This window comes from Dermacentor variabilis, chromosome 6 (genome assembly GCF_050947875.1).
Source record: "Dermacentor variabilis isolate Ectoservices chromosome 6, ASM5094787v1, whole genome shotgun sequence".
NCBI classification, from domain to species: domain Eukaryota; kingdom Metazoa; phylum Arthropoda; class Arachnida; order Ixodida; family Ixodidae; genus Dermacentor; species Dermacentor variabilis.
Window position 1 is genome coordinate 1,837,067 of NC_134573.1, and position 17,342 is coordinate 1,854,408.

Here is a 17,342-nt window from a genome sequence, read left to right on the forward strand (position 1 = left end):
TATCTTTTTCTTTTTTGTGGAGACTTCCAACACACATGACTAACATTGCTGTGTACAGACGTATAATTTTCTGCAGACCCCATGGCATACTGAAGTTTCGGCTGCATCTAGTAAAGCTCGTTGTTCGGCGAGTTAGTGCTTTGATACCATTGCATATACGGTGCAAAGCATACACGCAATAAGCTGGAACTTGTTGGCCACCCAATCTGCTGTGCTACAGCGAGAAGCTTTTTTACTAGAACCACTTGAATGCCCCAAAATGTAGCATTTGAAATGGACTGCACCGATTTGGAGAAGTTGTAGCCTGTTTAAAATTGGGGAATGATGACGAGAGTGGACAAGGTGCATTATGTCCAATTGTTGCAGATTTTTCATTAACTTTGTGTTCAGGCTATGCTAAAGTTTCAAAGAAGCACCACGAGAGGACTGCCGATTGTATTTGGGCTAACACGGTTAGGGTATGAGCATTGAGAAATGTTCGTGCTGATGAAACTTCAAAACTAAGGTGAAGATGAAAGCCACAAATAATGGCCACTTGAAAACACATAATGAACAAAAGTGTCAATGTCAAAAGTGCAATAATAGAAAATTTTGAAACCAGTGTAAAAAGTGAGAGTTCCTACAGCTTTTGCTGATAATCGCATTGAGAAAGGAAGGTGGCACCAACCAACACAATGCAGAGGCCAACTCTCCTTTGCTGTGCTTCATTGAAGAAGCCATGATGGCATGGAGCAAGACTAATTACAGTATGCTCCCATTAACTCGAAGTTGTATAAAACTGGAAAAAAATTTGTGTTACGTGGAGTTTTGAGTTAAGCGAAATCATGAAAATATAAGTCCGCTAGTCGTGCATAGACTGCGTGAAGCCTTTCCAGAGTGCCGCCAGTAATATTCTCGGTCATTTTTGCATGCATCTGCACCAGACACGGCGTTTACAGGCAACGGCATTACTGGCACTGTGCCAAGACACTGTGTTGGCACAGAATCAAGAAGAGCAATCCTAATGCAATATTTGAAGCCAGTCATCTGAGCATAACCAATTCCAGACATTCAAAAAGCTGATGCTGCTACTTTCTGCTTTGTAATTCATTTTTTTTTTATTCGATATACCTTACAGGGCACGGAAAGGTATTGAGTAAGCGGGACAAAAAACAGCATAAATAGTATAGGAACAAGTATCAAATAACAATGCCAGATGCAAAACAAAGAGTAAAAGGGAAAAATTGTACAGAGCAAATGATAACAAAAAAATATACATAGGCATGATGAGCATCGTTTTATACCACGAGTAACATGAATGCATCATACGTGGCCAATACATATCGTAAGAAAAAACAGTGGTCATACAAGAAATGTCATTGATGTAAGATACGCAAGATAACAAGGCATACCAGAATAGCAACGAGAATGGAAGTTAAAACCAACTGAAGAGACCCAAGTCATGATGTCACTATTTAAAAAAAAAGGTTTCCGCAGCTGATCATGGACTGATTACTGGTCACAGATGGACACGTTAGAGTCGGTAAGGTCATTCCAAAGAGCAGTGGTACGTGGAAGTGCTGATGAATTGAAGGCTTGGGTCCTTCCGTGCGTGCGCTTTATGCTAAATTGATTTCGTAGTCGGCACGAAAGGTGTTAATGTGTTTCCAGAGGTAATGGAGATGGCCTAGTGCTGTAATGATATTTGTGAAATAGGCATAAAAGAGCAATGGAATGACGAAAATCTAATGGTTCGAGAGAGATGTCAAGTTTAATTTGCGTTATGCTCGAATTGGGCCTGTAGTTCTGTGTAGCGAAACAAGAGGCTCTATTTTGTGCAGATTCTAGTATTCTGATTAGGTAGTTTTGATATGAGGACCAGATAGCTGATGGAAATTTTATGAAAACTGTTAAATTCTAGTTGCAGTCGCACAGTTGTTAGGTAAGCCAATTGTCTTACATTATTAGGGGAGTTTCGTAAGTTCTGTTGCAGACACCCCAGTGATCTGGAAGCCTTGGCAGAAATGTTCAGAATGTGTGTGGCCCATGAAAGATTATGCGTGAGGTGAACACCTTTCTGTTCTTTTTTGCGCAGTTTTTCTTTGTTCTCATAATTTCATACCAACTAGCCCCTCACCGTATGCTTCTTGAACACCTAAATACTTGTATGTTGATGCCCAAGATACTGTTGTGCTATCAATGAGGTACGAGAAGTTAGAATTTGTATGCTTGGGACCTGAAAGAGATTACTTTGCATTTAGTCGAGTTAAGCATCATTTGCCATTAAGTACACCAGTTTGAAATGTGGTTAAGATCACTATGGAGAGTGAAGTGATCATGCATAGAATTAATTGAGTTTAAATGATGCAGTCACCAGCAAAAAGTTGTAAGGAGGAAGATGTATCGGTGGTCAAGTTGTTAATGTATATTGAAAACAACAAAGGGCCAAGAACACTGCCTTGAGGTATGCCAGGTGATATGTTGCAGAGGGAAGAGGTGAAATTTTTAACCGTAGTGAACTGCTTGCAGAAAGAAAGAAAATTATGAAGCCATGACAGGGTTAGAGAATCAAGGCAAACAGCAGATAAGTTTGAGAACAAAGAGGAATGTGCAACGTGGTAAAAAGCTTTAGCGAAATATAAAAAGATACAGTCAGTTTGCAGGTTAGCGTCCATGTTGAAATGCAAGTCATTAGTAAATTCTAGCAGTTGGGCGTCGCAAGAAAAACCTTTCCAGAAGCCGTGCTATTTAGGAAAAAAGAAAGAAATATGTTCCAGGTGACTGTATATGTCAGAAGCAATAATGTGTTCGAATAATTTGCAGCAAATGCATGTTAGCGAAATGGGGCGGTAATTTTCCAGTGAATTTCTGTTTCCATTTTTAAACACGGCGATAATATTTGTGATTTTCCTCTGTGTAGGGAGCAAGCCAGATGATAATAATTGCTGGAAGATGAGGCATAAAATTTCACTAGAGATTGCTGCAGTGTTTTTCAAAATTTTTGAGTTAATGTTATCAACACCAGCGCTAGTTGACACCTTCAGGTTTGCTATAAGATGAGCCATTCCTTCAGCGGAGATGGTAATAGGAGCCATGTACTGATATTCAGGATGAGGAACATTGAGTATGTTGAAATTACTTTCCCTTGTGAATACGGTTGCAAAATATCTGTTAAACACATGTCGACATTCACTGTCCTAAAGTGGTCTGGAATGATCACTACACAATGGAAAATGGTTGGTAGTATTGTCAGGAGATATAACAGGCCAAAACTTTTTGGTATTAGATTTAAGGGGAGCCGGTACGTCATGCGAAAAGAACTTATTTTTGGAAGCACAAAGGGCCGAACAATAACATTTGAGGGATTCACAGTATTTGATCTAGGCTGCTAGAGTGGACGACAGCTTAGCCTTTGTGTACAAACACTTTTTGTTTTGTTGTTACGTACCGACAGAGAGGTCTGGTGAACCCTGGGTTAGTTTTTTCGTTGGAAATAGATACTTAAAGGAGTTAACATATTTGTAAACTTGATTATTTATCACGTTCTTAAAAAGCACCCAGTTCTGCTCAACAGACCTGTCCGAAAATGAGGGCAAGAACGTTTGAATGTAGAATTCGTTTAGAGTAATATTCATATCTGTATAATTGGCTCTATTGTAATCGTGAATGAATTCTGGACAATTTGACTTTCTAAACCAAAACTGAACTGCGGAAGAGCACAATTGTCATGCCTTTAACAGATGCCCATGTGGCATTAACGCCTCACCGTCTAGCGAGCATGAAGTGAGCGTCCTTATCAGGTCGGGATCTTGCTGAAATGCTGTGGGCTCGCATGCTGTCTTCTTTTGGACTCAGAGTGTAAGCTGATCGCACCTACTCAAAAGTGCCCATCATCTTGCTCAAGGTCACGATTAATACTCTGGGATACATTGATGCTGTCGCATAATAAATACCTGAGCCCTAGCCCACGCACTTCATGTTTTTTTTATTATTTTTTTATTCTATTTCATGTTTCTTATTCTATTCTATTTATTCTATTGCTCATGACCCTCCTTTTCTTCCTTCTCTTCAACTCCGCATCAACGCCTGTGGGAAATGATCTCCCACATATTCCCAAGGGGCCAAGGTTATCACTCGGCAGCTGGTTCTTGGTAGCCTGCTTCAAGAACGTACACCTTCTGAACAGGTCATCTGATCGTCTCTCCAGAACTTAGTCAAAGTTGTGGGGGTTCCACTCTGTGCGCGGCTAGGGCTGAAGGCGAGCTCCGGATCTAGCCCCACGCAGTCGCTCCGTGGTACTCCCCAACCCGTAGCGCGGGAATTGCGGCTACGTCAGGTTTGAACGAATAAGGCAACCAGCAGCGTTAACTGTAACAACCTTCATTGCTACCAGCAATAAAGAACACTGGCAGAGGGGCGTCCTCTCTGTAATGAGTAATAATAGGCTGGTCTCGTTGTCCGGGATAGTCAGGCAAACGAGGTCACTCGCAGGTGGCGGCAGATACTCTAGTCCGACAGGTTAGGGGTCCAGCGTCAGAGAGTGAGGGTCTCCCCCGGTGGCGCTGTTTTGTACCTTTTTACCTTACAGCGAGGGGAATGTCCTCCTCGCTCGTCAGCTTAAGGGAGAAGTGGGAGAGGGCCTAGTGTGCCTCTCCCGTGTCTATGCCGGCTCTCGACACGACAACGCGGGAAAAGGTGGGCACGTGTGCTCCCCACGCGCCCACCTATGGGGGCTTCTCCCCTTAAGAAGGCCCCATACCTTGATGCTGGCACCTAGGTACGCCCGAAGGGATCGGGCGACGGTTTGCTTAAGTTCCCGCCAAGGTTTGTGATCAAGGCAGCGTTGCACACGCCGGCTTTGAGCGTCGGGCTTGCGTTGCTGTAGCCCTCAGCTGGCAGACACTTGACGCCGACTTGAAGGTGCCCAGTCAGCGGCACTGCTCGGGCTTGCGAGGCGGATCATAGTCCCGGCTCGAAGGCGGCTCTCCGTGCCGCACCCCAGGTGTCGGCTGCGCAAGCCGGGAGGTCGCTTGTTGGGCACTGGGCAGTGGTTCGTGTGGCTGCAAGGCCAGCGTAGCGCCGTCAGCGCCGCAGGGGTGTCAGTTGTACCTGTGAGTACTGCAGGCAGGTCACACGGCCGTGTCTTGTTTCCTGCTTCAGGAAATTGGATTAGTGCACCGCACGGAACGACATTGTGATAAGCAGCATGACTGGCTGGATCCGGGAACACCGTCAACGCTCGTTACGAACGGAATGGTCGTCCGCATCATCAATGGTTCCCAGCACATGATAATCACCGCACTGGCCCTCGCAAGTCTTTGGTCAGTGCACACACCGCATACAAACACGTTGAATTGTTCATGCCACATTCCTGTCGTGGCCTGTGTGGTTGCTTGAAGACTGGAACGACGACTTGTCATCAATACTCGGCGCTCTGCTGTCACTAGACGTTCGCTTTCCGGCAGGAACTAACAAGGTGCCAGCATGGCCCAGACTTACGAGTAGTCCTCGCAGTCATCGGGCTATGCAAATATAGCAGTTGGATCACTTCCGCCTGCTACGCAAGTTGTAGCATGGCTGCGGGCTCGTTGTTCGATTCTGGCTGCTCTCACTCACCGACTGCAGTTGAGGGAGTGTCTGATCTTCATCCCCCTGCTCATCATGTGGCACGTAGCGTTTCAGGTCGCATATGTGTACCGGCCCGCTGATCAGCTTTCCTTTCATGTTCTCAAGCTGGTAAACAAGCGAGGAAACCTTCTCTCGCACTTGATACGGCCCGGTCCACTTTGGCTCCAGCGAGGCAGCGAACTGTTTGCTAGAATCGCTGAGAACGTCCTGGCGTCGAAGCACCAGATTGCCCACTTTGTAGCGGACGTTCCGATGCGAGTGGCCGTACTGCGCCTTCTGTTGTGCCTTAGCAGTACGAAGATTACGGCTTGCTTTGTGTAAAGCTTCTGTCATCTTGGCACGTAGGTGCATCACGTATTAAGCTCGTGCTGCCGGCGCGACCGACATTCCGCTGCGATCCACGAGAACTCTATCCATCAGATTCGGCAGCTCTCTCCCCAGGGATAGAGAAGAAGGCACATACCCAATCGAGCGGTTCACTGTCGATGGCAATGCAGGGGTCGCGAGCCGCAACGTAACGTCACACAGAGTGGTAAAAGCCTGGCCAGCAGAAGTGATGCTGGACTGTGTCGTAAGTGCGTGAGGTGCCAAGGTGTCCAGCGAAGGGTGCTTCATGAAGCTCAGCAAGAACAGTAGAATGGAGATTATGAGGGACAACTAGCAGTAACTCTGGTCCGTGAGAGCTGATGTTGCGTCAATAAAGAATGTCGTCATGGAGCACAAACATTCTGGTTGATCAATGTGATTGTCCTCAAGTCAAGTGCTCAAAGATCGACCAGAAAGAGTCGTCTGTAACGATGTAGCAAAAGTCAGAAATGGCCTGAAGGCAAGTGTCAGCAATCATTTCAAGGTTGTCAGTAGGATCGACGGGATGACGAGACAAGCAGTCGGTGACCAGATGTAAGCGGCTGGCCTTGTACATCACAACAAAAGAATACTCTATAAGTCTAAAGCCCGGAATACATGGAGCGAATAACCGGCGTCCGAGCGACGAACTTCGTCGGGCGGCGAATACCCGACGGCCGGCGTCCAAGAAATTTGACGGCCGCCGCCGACCTGCCTGTCCAAATATTTTCGTCGGGCCGCCGGAAGCGTCGAGCGCGCAGCGGCGGACGACAGCCAATCGGGAGGTGCCAGTTCCGGTCGCTAGGCGTGCTGGTCTTTCGCGCACGGGTCTTTTCTCGTCTTCTGCAACCACGTTGGTGCCTGTGCTAGTGTTGATGTCTGCGCCGAACAAGAGATGAACTCGCAGGAATGCGGAGAGGCGGTAGAAGTGGTGCCTAGGCCCTATTTGACAAATTTGACAACACTCGCACTCGCTTTCAGCAGGCTTTGACGAACAACGGCAACAACACTGCACAATGTTGGCTGATAAAACAATGAACGCGCCGTCCGTGCATTGCATTACGCAAAGAAAGTTAAAACGCAATAAAATATTAGATCATTTCATATTACTGTTTATAAACATTTTTTTTTCAGTTATAAAAGCGGTATATATGCCACCTTAAAACGCGCTTATATTCGTTTCATTGTTTACCACAACGCATATGCTAAGTCTGATAACACTGGCGCCAACACGGCAAACCCGCGGCCAACGTTCCCGCGACGCCGTCCGCCCGCTGTTCGCCTCATGTATTGCTATACAGCGCATCTTCGACGTCGTGCCGCCGCGTCCCTGTTCGCCGCGCCGCGTTCGCCGTGACAATTCGCTCCATGTAACCCGCGCTTAAGTGCCCAGCGACCAAGGTGGCTAGTTTTGTCTTTTAGTGACAATATGCAGCACAGGCCATGGTGGTCTGTGATGACAGAAAATTGGCAGCCAAACAAGTAAGGGTGAAATTTAGTCACTGCCCACACCAGGGCGAGGCACTCGTGCTCAGGGATAGAAAAATTTCGCTCTGTAAGGGACAAGGGGCAAATGGCATAGGCAATGATGCACTCGACTCCATTTTGCTATGGGGCGAGAACAGCACCTATGCCCTGGCCACCAGCATCTGTGCGAACTTGAGTTGGTGCGAATTGGTGGAGTGGCCTACTATCGGAGGCATTGTCAAGAAGCAGATAATGGTGCAGAAGGCGTCAGCTTGTTTGCAGCCCCAAAAGAACAGTGTCCTTCTTGAGAAAGTCAGTCAGTGGCTGGGCGATATCCGCAAAATTTTTAACAAACCAACGAAAATAGGAGCATAAGCTCACGAAGCTGCACACACGTTTTGCTGAGCAGGGTACAGGAAAGTTCCCAAATCATTGTTTCCGCACTCGGGTCAAAACAACCAAACAAACAACGAAAAGAAACTAGCTGAGGAAAATAGAGCACTCAAAAAAGAACTTGAGCTCTGCCGAGAAGAAATGCGGCAGCTAAAAAAGAGAATAGACGACCTAATAAGGGAAATGCAGTTGCAGAGGCAAGGCGAGAACTCACCGGGGCGAACGCCGAGCCCACCAGTAGAGCAGACCACACAACAATCAGAAGAACAGAGTCTTAGAAACGAACTAAAAAGCTTCATGCATACAATGCTGAATCAAATGTTACAAATGCAACAGAAAATAGCCTTGCAAGACCAAAACTTCCACAGTTACGTAAAAAACCAAAACACACAGAGAACAACTAATGACACCAGAGACAGGCTCTTTAACGAGAGAAGATTCGGACCAGAAAGCCAAAGTAACAACAACAACAATACATCATGGCAGGACAAAACAAACTAGAAATATGGCAATGGAACTGTAGGGGATACCGGTGAAAGCAGGGACTCCTACAGCAGTACATCAACACTAGAGACAAACCACCAGACATTATTATGTTACAAGAAACTAATACAACACCCACCCTAAAAGGATACACGTGCCAGGAAAGCGGACGCACCGCAACCCTTATTAGTAACAAGATAGTCACCATAGCACACAAGGAAATTGAGAACACAAAAATCGAACACATAATAACTGAGATAATACCCAAAAAGAAGCACAAACTAAAAGCACATTTATAGTCAATCTATACAGTCCCCCCAGGCAGAAAGACGGCGACTTCGGCGAACTCTTTGCAGAAGGAAACATGCTAGCCAAGTCAAACACCCTAATAATTGCAGGGGATTTCAATGCTAAAAGCCCGAGCTGGGGATACCAGAAAATCTAAAAGAAGGGGCAGCAAATATGCATTGCGGCAGAAAAACACGAACGAAAATCAGCCAACGCGCCAGGGTAATAGCGTTAGCCCAGACACCTGCCCAGATCTAACATTTGTTAAAGGAGCAAAGCAGGCCGAGTGGGAGAACCTGCTAGAGAACCTAGGCAGCGATCATTATGTACTGAAAACCGCAATCGAAGAGGAGAACGTAAAAAGAAAAATCGGCACAGCCCATATCACAGATTGGGACGCCTTCCGTAAGCGCAGCGAACAACTAAAAAGGGAAATCACCTCGATAGAGGAATGGAGCCAACAACTAAAACAGATACAAGAACTCTACACACAGGAAATAGATAGAACAGAACAAACACCGGAGGTGGACCGGCGGCTACTCGGGCTATGAGAGGCAAGACGCAGGCTCACAAAACGCTGGAAAAGACAAAAGCTAAACAGGAAACTCAAGAAGAAGATAGCAGAGACCACAAAGAAGGCAGAAGAGTACGCAACACAGCTGGCCAGGCAAGGGTGGCAGCAGTTCTGCAGCTCGCTGTACGGCACGCTCAGCACAGCCAACAAGACGTGGCGCATACTAAAAGCCCTCATGAACCCAAACAGAAAGCGGCAAAGCAATCCAGAAACTGGTCCACCAGCACGAAGGCTCCGACGAGGAACTGTTGGAGGCAGTGCATGTTAAATGTTACGGCAAAGACAATCCCAAAGGCTACGATGGGGAGTATCTGGGGACAGCGAACCCCCACATGGACAGACCGATTACAAGAGAGGAAGTTTACGCGGCAATTAGAGCGACAACCAAAAACACAGCCGCAGGCGCCGACAAGATCAGAAACTCCCTAATACGCAACCTCAGCGACGAGGCGATAGATCAGCTCACAGCATACCTCAGCACACTGTGGGCAGAGGGCATGATACCGAAGGAATGGAAGCACGCTGTCGGGGTGATGATACCTAAACCCGGCAAAAAGCTTCAGATTGAAAACCTGAGGCCCATCTCCCTCACCTCGTGCCTCGGTAAGCTCTACGAAAGGATAGTCACCAGAAGAATCCAACACCACCTGGAGGACAAGGAGCTATACCCGCACAGCATGTTTGGCTTCCGGGCGAACCTGTCAACACAGGACGTCCTGCTACAGATAAAAGAAGAAATCATAAACACGTCACCAAGAGCAGGTGAAAACGTTATCATGGCCCTAGATATCAAAGGGGCCTTCGACAACGTTAGCCACGAAGCCATCATGGAAGGACTGAACAACGCCAACTGCGGCAAGAGAATCCATGACTGCATGAGGGCCTTTCTGACCAAACGCACAGCAACGGTGGGATTGGGGGATCTGCGAAGTGACGTCTTTACCACCCCACGCAAAGGCATGCCGCAGGACTCCGTGATCTCACCCATACTATTCAACATCGCAATGATCGGACTGGCTCAAAGACTCAGCAAGATTGATGGCATCCAGCATGCAATATATGCTGACGACATCACGGTCTGGGTCAATCGAGGCTCCCTGGGACAGAAGCAAGAAAAATTGCAGGAAGTGACCGAGTGCGTGGAAGAATACGTCAGAGAAAGAGGCCTGGCGTGCTCCACCGAAAAATCAGAAATCCTGAGAGTGGGAAGAAACCCCACCAAGGAAGAACTAATAGTAAAACTAAGGGGACAAAACATACCTGAAAGGAGCATGATACGCGTCCTAGGCGTGTGGATTCAAGGAAGCAAGAAATACAGCCACACAATCAGCTTACTAAAAAAATTGACAGAACAAGTAAGCCGAATGATAACAAGGGTATCTCAAAGAAGAAGCAGGATGAGAGAAGAAGACACAGTCAAGCTGGTCAGAAGCCTAGTGGTCAGCAGAGTCACGTACTTGCTCCCGTACCACAACATGACCAAGCACGAAAAAGAACAGACGGAAACACTACTAAGGAAAGCGTATAAGACGGCGCTACATCTGCCTAGAAACACGCCCAACGATAAACTGTTACAGATGGGCCTAAGCAACACCTTCGGAGAACTCGCGGAAGCGCAGCTCATTGCACAGATCGCCAGGCTCCAGCAGACTGCCACCGGCCGCAAGCTCCTAAAAAGAATAAGGCATAACACAGACGGAATAGAGGATCGGGCTGCTAGCATCCCAGACAGCGTTCACAAGACACTGGAGGTTAGCCCCCTACCGAGAAACATGGACCCGAATCTCCACGCCGCCAGAAGGCAGGCACGAGCAGTTTTCGTGGAACGAAACCTAGCCGCACCACAAAACACAGTATACACAGACGCAGCCGTATATCCATGGGACCGCAACACTAGAATGTTTAGAGTCGCGGCAGCAGTGTTAAACCACACGGGAGAACCAATTAGCTGTGCGACCCTGAGAAACTGCACGGTAACAGAGGGGGAGGAAGTCGCCGTAGCTCTAGCAACGGCTGAAGGTTACCGCAGGAACAAATCAACATGCAACGCAGGACTCCAAAGCAACATGCAGGAACTACACACAAGGCAGAGTTAGTAAGGAAGCACTGAGAATCCTCCTCAATACAGAGCCTCCTAACAAAAAGATAAAACATAGGATCTTCTGGATACCGGCACACACCGGGATAGAGGGCAACTCAAGGGTGGACTGCCTAGTTCGCGAACTCACGCACCGAGCAGGGCAGTCAGAAACCATAGAGGCCCCCTTAACGGTGGAGCCGACGTATGCAGAAATACTTAACCACTACAGAGGAAGGAGACTTAAATACCCCCCACCCCACACATCGCTCACACAACATGAGGCAGTAAGCTGGCGTAGACTGCAAGCAGGTACGTTCTTCAACCTGCACACATTACACAAAATGTTCCCTACCCAGTACAGGGATACATGTCCGTGGTGCGGAACAACCCCCACTTTATACCACATCACGTGGGAATGCAAGCGTAAGTTCGCATTCCATAAAGTAAATAACCCAAGTGCAGAACAATGGGAGGGTCTGCTCACCAGCAGCGAGCTCGCAGCCCAACGGGCAATTGTGCAGCACGCCTGCGAGGCAGCAAGACTCAGCGGTGCCCTGGAATAGGGGCGCCGACCTTGTGAAGCGGCCAGGACTCAAAACATGAAGACACCGGCCCACCGCCAATCTCTCTGATATAGAGAAATAAAGTTTTTCCATTCCATTCTTGACTGGGTAAATCTTATCAGGATCAGGGTGTTTACCACCAGAAATTTGACTTTGCAGTCTTCAATATGGCACTTGTAAAAGTTAAGTTTAAGGCCAGCCTCCCTAAAGACTTCAAGAATAGTGGCCAAGCAACTGAGGTGACTGTCAAATGTAGGGGAAAATAAGGATATCGCACATGGACCTCTTTTCGATATCCTTCTGTGGATGTCCCAAGGATATCACACTTTGACCTTTCTCGGCATGCACGTGAGCATTTGTCCTCCAAGAAGCTTTGTCTCTTAGTTTCCTCGTAACAGAATTATTTTCTTGTATGCTTGAATTACAGTTAGATGCTATCATGTCTGCAGCTCATGTGTACATCACACCTTGTAAATTTTCTGACAGCAAGCATCCAAGGCCATCTGTCAATGTTTTCCTGTGCACATGTGACACCATGCTTGTTAATTTACTTAGTAAGAGACTTATACTGCAGTTTATACTTCCCGTAAAACCACTAACCTTACTTCGTACAGCTGTCTAATGATTTGCTATCGTAATCGATTCTTTGCCTTTTAAGCAGAACGGTTACTTCTTAATTAAGGCTGATATTGCCACGCTTGTACTCAGTTGAAGAAGAGGACAACGCGAGCATGCATGAGCATATTTGTCAAGGCGCAGGGGAGTAGAAGTTGCAGGTGCGCTTATAATAAAAATGGCGACCTGCTGCTGTGCCTCCTGGTCTAGGACCCCTGTTTTGACGTTGAGACACTGGTGGAGGTGCTGGAGCCTGTAACCCCATGTGGGCAACCCCTATTCGGAACCTTACACCCAGTTCCGAAGCTCCACCTCTCGTAACAGCTCCAGTGCACCGTTTCCGTTGGCGCCTGCTCGGCCTGAGCCCGGAATTCCCTCCTGTTGCGACTCCCACTAGCACGGCTACATCATCGGCGCTTCTTCCTCCTTCACATACGGCGGCTAGCCTTTCCCAAGTAACTCTTGAACACCCTCGTGTCCCCGAAATATTCCACGGCAATGCTTTTGAAGATGTCGAAGACTGGCTTGACCAGTACGAATGCATCGCTCTGGTAAATCGCTGGAACGACCAACAAAAACTCACCCATGCTTATTTCGCACGAGAAAACGGCGCTCGTACATGGTACGCAAACAGGGAAGTGAGCTTTTAAACTCCGGAGTCCTCCACTACGGCGTGCCTCATAATCAGAAAGTGGTTTTGGCACGTAAAACCCCAAATATTATTATATTATTATTATTAGCTTTCAAACGTGGAGCAATTTTCATCTTCAGCTCCTCGATACATTCTTGAGCTCGGACCGGCGAGATTACATGCAACAACTTATTGAGGCTCGGGTACAGAAACCCAACGAAACCGTCGCCATGTATGCGGAAGATATGGCCCGTATGTTTTACCAAGCTGACCCCGATATGACCGAGGCAAAGAAGGTGCGTCATGTGACGCAGGGAGTTAAGAACCCCTCTTTGCCGGTCTTGTACGGAACCCACCAACAACGGTCAACAAATTCCTCAAGGAAGTAACTGTCATCAAGCAGGCACTTCAGCAATGTTGCCGCCACTTCGACTGCCAGCCCAACAACACGCCAATCAGCTCCGCAGCTAAGACTATTGACCACACTTCTTTGCGGGACATGATTTGAGACATCCTGTGTGAAGAGCTGCAAGCCCTCAGCATTGTTCCTTCAGAGTTTCTGTTGCATATGTCGTGCGCCAGGAGTTGCAGCAAGCCTTCTCCTCACCAGCCCCATGTACAGCAACACTATGCTGCCAACCTATGCTGACATGGTCCTACGTCCTCCCCCTTCACCGCTGGTAATGCCATTGCAGCCACGGCCTGTTCCCATGCTGTGGTGGAAACGGGAGTCTGTGAGACGACCTCCAGTTCTCCATACCCACTTGGGGCGGGCAGCTGACCATCGACTACTCTCCTTCCATTGTGACGAACTAGGTCATACTGCCCCCATCCAGATGCTGGAGCCAGCGCTTCTCTGCACTTCAACGACCGTCGCACCCCGAACAGTGATCAAGCAGCTTCACCACGTTGTCGTTGGCAGTCCCCATCACCTGTCCCCATCACTTCCCCAAACCGCCAGACTTTCACCACTGACGTTGGCAAGGGTAGTCGCTCCCCTAGTCCGCGCTGGGGAAACTAACGGCAGCGACCTCCGGGGCGAAGGTTGCCTTTTTGTATCGATATGCCAGAAATACTCCCCACGCTCCCTATGAAGACAATATGATGATGACGAATGCTAACGCCAACATAGGCGACATGACGACGACGAATACTCATGCCGATGACGTTGCCCATGCCGATCTTAGCATTCTGGGGGATGGACATCACGTCACTACACTTGTTGACGCTGGCGCAGGCTTCTCGATTATGCGGCAAAAGCTGGCCGACGGCATTAGGGAAGTGAGGACGCCATGGACAGGGCCCCACCTAAGAAGTGCCGGGAGTCAGCTAATGACACCAACAGGAACATGCACCGCCCGAATTCGCATCAGTGATTCCAGCTTCGTTGCCACTTTCGTCATTCTCCCCAACTGCTGTAAAGACCTCATCTTGGGGATGGATTTTCTGCTAGATCACAGTGCAGTCGTGAAGATTCCGGAATGTATGGTGACATTTTCTGCCAGCCCATATGGCGACAAGATGAATGACGGGAAGCATGAGCGTTGTGGGGATGTGCGACTCTCACGCATCCCCTGATATGTTTTTTCGCATAGCGCGTCTCCTGTAATCCGGCTTCGCGGCGTGGCCTGGCGCCCGCGGCGGTCGGAGTGGTTGAGGCACAGTACGAGAGATGGCGTGAGTGTGGCGCTGCTAACACCGCCGACAGGCGGGGTTACTCGGGCGCCGAAAGACAAGGCGCTCCCTCTTGGGTTCGGGACAGCAAGCAGCACGAACGTGCCGTGCCGTGCGTGCGCCGATCCATGCTTCTGCGAGACCGTCTTGCGTGGCCACCTTGGAACGCGCCACCGTTCGCGTGAACGTACGCGCGAACGACCAGGCGTTGGGATCCAGCATGGCGCGAACATATTCGCTCGCTATCCGGTCGCGGTGAGTCGGACTTCTAGATTTGTCGCGCGCCCATCGGCATGTTTTGTGGATAGCAACTCGGCTAGCAGGCATTGATGTGTGAAAGGTGCAATAAATGCCCTTGTGATTGTTTGCACTACTATGTTGTCGTTCCTTTGTCCCAAGAGTACGGGAGGAGAAACTCACATCTGGCTGCCCAACGTGGACCTCTTGGGGCATCGGACGATAGATTTAACAGTTTTGCTTCGTTCGAGACCTTTGTTTGAACCGAAGGTTAGGGCTAGCGTGGATTTTGATCGCTAGCGTTGGCGGCGTGCTTTCTTGGGTGAGGCGACGGTGTTTGAACATGGCAACATGCTAAGCCTTTTCGCAAGTGTTTTTTTTTTAATGACATTCGTCGGTACGAGAGCCACATTGTCTCCATCCTGGGAGAGCAAGGGTTAGCGCCCGCGGAGAATTGGCAAGCCTGAAGCGAGTGAGTACGGAAGTCTCGTGGGCGGTCCGAATTTCTTATGTAAATAGCTTCTTCTATCTCTTTGACTCTGATGAAGTCGCGGCTCTGGGAGCCGTGTGGCCGCGGGCCACGGGTGCCGCTACGAACTTACTGGTATTGCGGCCTGGCACCGGGCGCTCCGACACCGTCTGGGACGGCGGGCGCCGTCAACTCGTATGCTGTGTGCACCGAGTGGAGTAGGACCACCTCACAGAGCTGACGTCTCCTCGCGGCTGCCTGTTTTGCGCTCATTTTGGGTGTTGTTTTTGGATGCCGGTTGTCAGGGTAGCGACGCTTTAGGCCTAAGGCTTTACGAAGTTGCCTGTCGCACGTGGAGGGACACAACCTGGTGGACCGTGGTGTTGAGGTGTTGCAATTTGCTTCCCTCATTCTATTTAGCCTCGCACGAATTGAAATTACTCGTTCGACTCAAGGAAGCGAGCTTCGTTCACGTGAACTTAGCATCTGAGTAGCTGCCCGATCTTTTGCTAGCCGAGTTGAACATCGTACCACGTGGGCGATGCGCATGCAGAATTCCTCTCCCTTGCACTACTTTAGTGTTTGCCCAGTGTGTTGAGTGTACGCAGCGTGATTGGAGTCACCCCTGGCTTGCTGTCACCTGCAAATCGTCTGCGCTGCTGCCCCGGACTACGATCGAGCAACCCCGGGCGATGGTGATGCTGTGGCCAGTTCGGCACAGCGACTTCGGCGGCGGACAAAAGAGCCGGCGGTCACCGATAGCTACAGCGGCTCTTGCAAGCAGGGCGCGTCGACACGAGTGACGCTTGCTCGTTCCGACTACTGCGTCGCCGTTTCCGGAGTCCTGGCCTGGAATCGTGCCGTCGAGTCTGCTGAGCTGCTGCTGTGACCGGCGGACGCCAGCGGTGTACCCAAGGACAGTCGGCTCGCATGCTATGGACAGCGTGTGGACATTTCTTCGGTGCGGCCACTGTTGCATGTACTACCTTGTCACGAAGCACGCGTTGATGTTAGACCGAGTGACATGTTTCGCCAGAATATGTAGTAATTTAAGGTTGGGGGTATGTGGGGATGCGCGACTCTCACGCGTCCCCTGATATGTTTTTTCTGCATAGCGCGTCTCCTGTAATCCGGCTTCGCGGCGTGGCCTGGCACCCGCGCCGGTTGGAGTGGTTGAGGCGCAGTACGAGAGATGGCGCGAGTGTTGCGCTGCTAACGCCGCCGACAGGCGGGGTTACTCGGGTGCCGAAAGACAAGGCGCTCCCTCTTGTGTTCGGGACAGCAGCAGCACGGACGTGCTGTGCCGCGCGTGCGCCGATCCACGCTTCTGCGAGACCGTCTCGCGTGGCCGCCTTGGAACGCGCCACCATTCGCGTGACCATACGCGCGAACGATCAGGCATTGGGATCCAGCATGGGGCGAACATATTCGCTCGCTATCCGGTCGCAGTGAGTCGGACTTCTAGATTTGTCACGTGCCCATCGGCATGTTTTATGGATAGCAGCTCGGCTAGCAGGCATTGATGTATGAAAGGTGCTGTAAATGCGCTTGTGATTGTTTGCACTACTATGTTGTCGTTCCTTTGTCCCAAGAGCATGGGTTTGAGAATCCCACAGCGTTTGCGAATCACTGACGATGTGACCCTTCAGTCACGATCCTGCCTCCTTGTCTCTGTATCATGCAAGAAGCCCTACCACAGGGACGTGATCGCGGAGCAAATTGTTGCACTATTGCTCATGCAAGGCATTTCCATTGCTAGAGGCGCACTCGACATAACTCATAGGTATGCAGAAGTACACTAGAACCTCGTTAATTTGAAGTCATCGGGACTGCAAAAAATCTTAGAATTAAGCAGGTTTTTTACTTAATCGAACGCACAAAAAATGCAACCCAGGCAAAAAATTTCGATGCAGGAA

At 49.1% G+C, this 17,342-nt stretch overlaps 1 protein-coding gene across 3 annotated transcripts in view; it reads left to right on the forward strand.

Annotated features, from left to right (window-relative positions):
• Positions 1-17,342, forward strand: part of tefu (Serine/threonine-protein kinase tefu) — a 471,138-nt gene that overhangs the window by 299,235 nt on the left and 154,561 nt on the right. The window lies entirely within an intron of this gene.